The following is a 6,000-nucleotide window of genomic DNA, read 5'->3' on the forward strand; positions in this document are numbered from 1 at the left end:
TAATGTTGACTATAAGCTTGGGTGATGTAGTAAGTCCATATGTACTTTGATGTACTGTCATGTATCAACTGCTGAGTAATGTTGCTTTCTTTATCTTATATTTTCTCTACAGTGCTAACCTGGAAATATATGTTGAAACCATCAGTTCCTTCCTAGAATGGAAGAGCAATCTCAAGGGCATTTTGCCATGTTTCTATTTGTCATAAGTAGAATTATGAATAATTATTGATATTATAGAATGTTTTTAAAACACACGCTCCTTAGTGAATTCATCTTTGGCCTTTTATAAACAATGGAGATTCTTTTGTCAGGAGTGTCCCCTTGATTAGCACTGATTTCTCTAAGGAGTGTCTCTGCCCTGTGGAGGCTACACTGAGATAACAGTCTTGGGATCACTTAATTAATTTTCCTCTGGAAGTTACTTCAAATCTTCAATTTTCTAGAAATATATATATTTTTTGCATTTGAAATCTATGCTGCACAATTCTTGACTTCATCACTTAATTCAACAGTAATTCAGAAAGTCTTCCAAGGTTGATAGGTTTAATCTTTGGGTTAAAGATAAACATATATGCTTTTCTTCTTTCTGGCTGGGTCTAGTTCTCCAGCTAAAAAACAGAGCATATGTCTTACATTAGAGAATCTTATCAGGCTCAGAAGATGTATTCCCGTTTCCTGTTCATACCACGCTTACATGCTGTGGAGCTAAATTATAATCATAGCTGCTATGCTATTTTTAAAATGCAGTTTCAGTTTGAGCTCCTGGCTCCCTTTTAGAACCATGACCATACTGCCACTTTCTCCTCACAGGAGCTATTTTAGACTATCTATGTGGTTGAAATAAGAAATATGCTAACATCCTTCTGGAAACCAATGAATCTTGCTACCTTGTTGGGAAGTTGAGTTGATAAGTGAAATGTACAAAGTTTCTTTGAAAATTGAATAAGGGGATTTGATGTCTAAGTTGCATTTACTTGTTTAACAGAGAGAGGTGGGGGGAAAGTTGATCTGACAAGCTAATGAGAAAACAACTATCTTGCTTTAGAATTATACAAAAACCTTAATATATCCTTAAAACTAAATAAAAGCAGAGATTTGGCATTTATCTGTGACCTAGTTAATCTGGGGGAAAAAATTACCTTGCAAAGTGAAGTCTGCTTATTTATTGTTGGTGGGAGTTGATATTGGCCAGTTTTTGCGGGCTTGTTTGAAATATCTGACTTGCTGCTTACAACTACTAAATTAGGTAGATAATTCTGTGCTGTGTATGTTCAACCATATCCTATTATTAGTCTTCATATGTAAAAGTTTAGATGAGTCTTCCTCCTAGTTTCATAATTCAAGAAAGAGACTTGCATTTTAATTTGTTTCCATTTGACAGAAATATTTATCACTTAGAGTATAAACGGGCACAGATTAAGGATGGGTCAGCAAGTCACAGAATAAATCTCTTTCAACTGTTCCCCTGGAGAAGAGTTCCTGAAGTAGTTCTTCATATGTTACAATTCTAACGTTCCTCATCAGAGCCCTAATTTTGGCATCAAGACGTTGGATCATTTGCGTTCAAACATCTGTTGTTTCTGGATGGCTTTAAAATTCCATTGCAAGTTCAAAAATGCTTAAATTGCAAAGCATGTCCTTATGAGAAGTATCTACTTGGTGGATGTTTGCCCTTCTCTCTCACGAATCTTCCAGCAACACTTCATTTAGGCCTATAATATCTGCTCTGTTTCTCTATGCTTAGCAGTAACATGAAGTGTTTCTTTTTCTCAGATCCCAGTTTCAAAGATTCAGCTTTGGGCATGGAATGCCTTTCCCTACTAAGTTTATTCTTTACGTGTTTGGAATGCACTGGAATCTATGTAAATACTTTTCAAAATCAGAACTTGCTATTTTCTTTCACTCTTGTACTTGCCATTGCCTGACTACTTCATACCAATTTCTATAGAACTTTGCAAGTTCTAGCAAGATTTTTTTGGAGAAAGATAATTGCAATCAGATAAAGGGTAAATGTAGTACAAACTTCTTTTTCAGAGAAATGGTTGCATTATGGCTTTCTTTCTTTTTTTTTTTTTTTTTTTAATCATTCCTTGAAACATCCCATCTAAGAGATAGGATTGCAAGTGGAAAATGAATTAGAAGAATAAATGTTCTCTGAATAAATGTTCTACTGAAAAAACTGAGTTTTTGATGAACATGTATTGAAGAGGGTCAAGTTCTTACAACTCTCTCACCAAGCTACTCAACTCCCTAACTCTGCGTTCTTCCAAAATGTTTGAGAATATTTTAAAGTTAGGATGGATAGACATTTACAAAAAGTAGGATGGTTTTTTTTTGGGGGGGTAAACTACTCCATTGCCAATTTGACTGGGATTTAAGATCATTCAAAAACTGTTAGAGTTTAGGCAACCCTTAAATAATGAGTCTTGGCATTCATTTCCTACATTCAGTCCTGGATCTAAAGAAAACAATTTGAGACATATTTTCTTTCGTATACAAACTTTGTGTTTTCTCTTTCAACTTGATAATGGTCATAAATTAATACAGAGTGTACTATCCTAAGAACTACAGTGTATTAAGTAAATGATTTATAGTAAAACAAAATAAACCATGGAAAGGTCTCAGCCCAAGGACCCTTCCATGTTAGTGGTTAATTCTCCAATTCTCAGCCTCTGTACTCATAGTAGCAGCCACGCTCCAGTATCACTCGTTGACTACCATGTGGGTCATTAACTCTATTCTTTCCTTGGCCCCTTGACTTCTTTATCTCCAGATGCACAAAACAAGTTTCAAATCCAGCCCGGCCATTGACTTTCTGGACTTTTACCCTCTCAGTCTTAGCTCTGCTTTTCCACAGAAGTAATTGTGATGTTTGGAAGGCTGCCCATCTCAGAGTATGTTCTATGGTTTCCTCTTTTCTCCAAACTCTTAAAAAAAAAAAAAAAAAGAACATCACACACAACTTAAGGATTTTCTCTCTTTAAAGAAATCATTACTACTCCTTATCCATTGCTCTGAGAGGGTAATATTAGGTTGTGTTCTATCCTTTATTGTTATCCTTGTGAACATTTAAAAAATCCTTGCTACTGGGGTCCAAGTTCCATGCTGGGCTGTTTTCATCTCTGTCAAGGATAGTCTAGCCCCCACCACTGAGAGCAGAAGGGTTGAGACACGAGGACATGACCTGAGGCACACCTGTATTGGAGAGCTCTCTGCAAGACATGCCACTGCTGCTTGGATAATCTTTTGATGTTCATAATTTCTGGAGCATGAAGAGGGTCTCTACAGGAGAACCCAAGCAAATCTCTGATGCAAATTATTTATATTGATAACCCATGTTCATACAAACTAGTTGACAAAATCTAAGTGGCAGCCATTTCTAAACACTGCTTCTAAAGTTAATAATTGCTATTTTCAAATCCCAGTGACAAAATGCATGAACAGCCCCAGCCCAGGCAGCGTCTGTGAGTCTGGGGTGTGCTCAGCAGCTGGGCAATGACCTGATGCAATGGCCTGGTGGCTGGAATTGTAGACACCCTGCTGGGCCTGTGAATCTGGGCCTGGCAACACTTTTTGGCAATGAAACTTTTCTAAATCATGGACCCTCTGGAGAATGTGAAGAAAGCTATTTATCATATGTGGCAGGAGAGAAAGAGAGAAAGAAAAGAGAGAGGAGAGAGAGAGAACAAACAGACATACAGAAATTGAGAAAAAAGGGACAGAAGAGAAGGAAGAGAGGATTCAAAAAGCCAGCATGGGGGTAAGAACCAGAGAGAGGTAGTAAGATGCCAGGCTCTAGATTCAAACAGATTTGGTTTTAAATCTTCATTTTCAAGCTGTGTGATTCTGGGCAAGTTACTTAACTTCTCCATCTTAGTTTCTGTCTCTATAAAAAGGAGCAAAAAAGAACACCCATCTCAGATTTTTGTGAGGGTCAAATGAGATAATGCATTTAAAAGCATGTAGCCCAGTGAATGGACTGCTTTAAAATTTTCTCACTTCACACTGTGTTGAAGACCCTTCCTCATATATGGTATTTGTGTTTATTTATTTACTTAGGGATCTGTTTATTAAAAAAGGGTATCACTAGAATCTAATGTATATGGGCCTATATGACATCTGGAGAGATTCTCATTGCTGTTTTTGCAGGGACAGTTAAAAATAAATGATGTTAGGCGGCTTTTAGAGGGAATGACTCTGCCGTTTTTAAATATACTCATTCAATGGTTCAAATGCCTAAATTGGAGTCACAAGGCTTCTATTCATGCATTCTTTCACTTGACCATGGTTAACTAGGGCCAAGCCAAGTGTCAAGTTAGGTAGGCCTCAGAATGTATGGGGTGGATGGGGGGTCTATAGTGGGGAACTAAGCAGAGGCTCTGTCCTGACTGAGTCCAAAGATTTTCCTCCTTGCCCTACCCCTCTGATGGGCAGGAGAAAGTTTCTCCCATTGTACCAGAAGGCAATGCTGGGCCTTCCCAAGTTGTTATATAGAGGGGAAAGAGAGAGAAAGGTACCTCAAAGTAGATGATAGGCTTCATTTCTGTTCCCTCTGACCCCATTTTCACATCATTCTATTCTGACTCTGACTCACTGACTCATGCTGGCCAGAGCACCTTACACTTCAGTTCTCACATCTGTAAAATGGAATGATGTTAATTTCCTTCCTTAGAGATAGTTACAACTTGAAAAATTAATAAGTTATACTTGGAAAGCATTTTAACCTCACAACTGAAAAGGGGAGAAGTTCAAGGTATAGTTTATACACTCATTGCATTTAATAAAATATTTCCTTGCAGATGATGTTCTTCAAGATAGGCATGGATCATTTCAATTTAATAATTCAACCCCAGGGACTTCCCTGGCGATGTAGTGGCTAAGACTCTGCACTCCCAGTGCTAGGGGCCCAGGTCGAATCCCTGGTCAGGGACCTAGTTCTCACACGGCTGAACTAAGAGTTTGCATGCCACAACTAAGACCTGGCACAGCCAAATGAACAAATATTTTTTAAAAACTAAAAAAATTCAACCCAACTATATTTATTGAACACTAATTACAAAATCCCTGGGTTGGGAAGATCCCCTGGAGAAAAAAGTGGCAACCCACTCCAGTACTCTTGCCAGGAAAATCTCATGGACAGAGCAGACTGGTGGACTACAATCCACATGGTTGCAGAGTCGGACACGACTAAAGTGACTGAACACGCACTACAAAAAGATAGAAAAATGATTAAGATTCCATCTTTGCCCCTCAGTTGGTAAATTGAACTACTTTCTGATTTTCCTTGGGTACTTCCAAAGGGACCTATTTATCCAATTGCATATTAAAAATTAACCTTCGTATGACTAACTGGATCCTTACCTATGCTTCCATGTACACCCCACAAAGAGGTTAGAAAGAAATTCAATACTTAGCACCTGATGATTTTAATCTATTAAAGCCTTCTGAAAACAAAGTATATACAAGAGGAAGGGTGCTTGTTGATTCTATTTGCTAGCTAATAAGCAGGGTGAAACAGAAGAGGGAGAAAGGAATGTGCATGGAGGACTGTCTGTCCACACTTGGGGAGCTCCTGTCACCAACAACAACTCAGTAATTTCTCACATTCTTCCTGCTCCTTGTCTATAGGCTTACCCCAGCCTTTGCTGGGATTTGAAGTCTATTCTATTATTTAAAGACTGAAATCAGGATATGAGAAAAACATGGGGCATCATGTTTACTTTTAGCCTCAGTCTGTGATAGGGTTTTAACTGTTTAACTAAAGATAGTCTCCAGTTTGATTTCACCAGCATACTCCAACATTTCACTAGCGTACTTCATGTAAGGTTACAAACCTATTTTAGCTGGATCCATTTTCCTCTGGGCAGATAAAGCTAAGATTGAAATATCAGAAGCAGTTCAACCAATCATTATGTATAAACCTCAGCCCATTTATATAATGCAATCCTTCTGGTAGTAATGACACAAAAGATGCAAATAAAGAAGATTGCAAGCCTATCA

At 37.9% G+C, this 6,000-nt stretch overlaps 1 long non-coding RNA gene across 1 annotated transcript; it reads right to left on the reverse strand.

The window, feature by feature from the left end:
• Positions 1–2,483: 2,483 nt before the first annotated feature.
• On the reverse strand, positions 2,484–4,886 carry LOC123334892. Its single transcript, XR_006553084.2, has 2 exons — positions 4,518–4,886; positions 2,484–2,927 (listed from the first exon to the last, which is right to left on the reverse strand). It is a non-coding gene; the product is annotated as an uncharacterized LOC123334892 (long non-coding RNA).
• Positions 4,887–6,000: the final 1,114 nt, after the last annotated feature.

This window comes from Bubalus bubalis, chromosome 8 (genome assembly GCF_019923935.1).
Source record: "Bubalus bubalis isolate 160015118507 breed Murrah chromosome 8, NDDB_SH_1, whole genome shotgun sequence".
Classification (NCBI taxonomy): domain Eukaryota; kingdom Metazoa; phylum Chordata; class Mammalia; order Artiodactyla; family Bovidae; genus Bubalus; species Bubalus bubalis.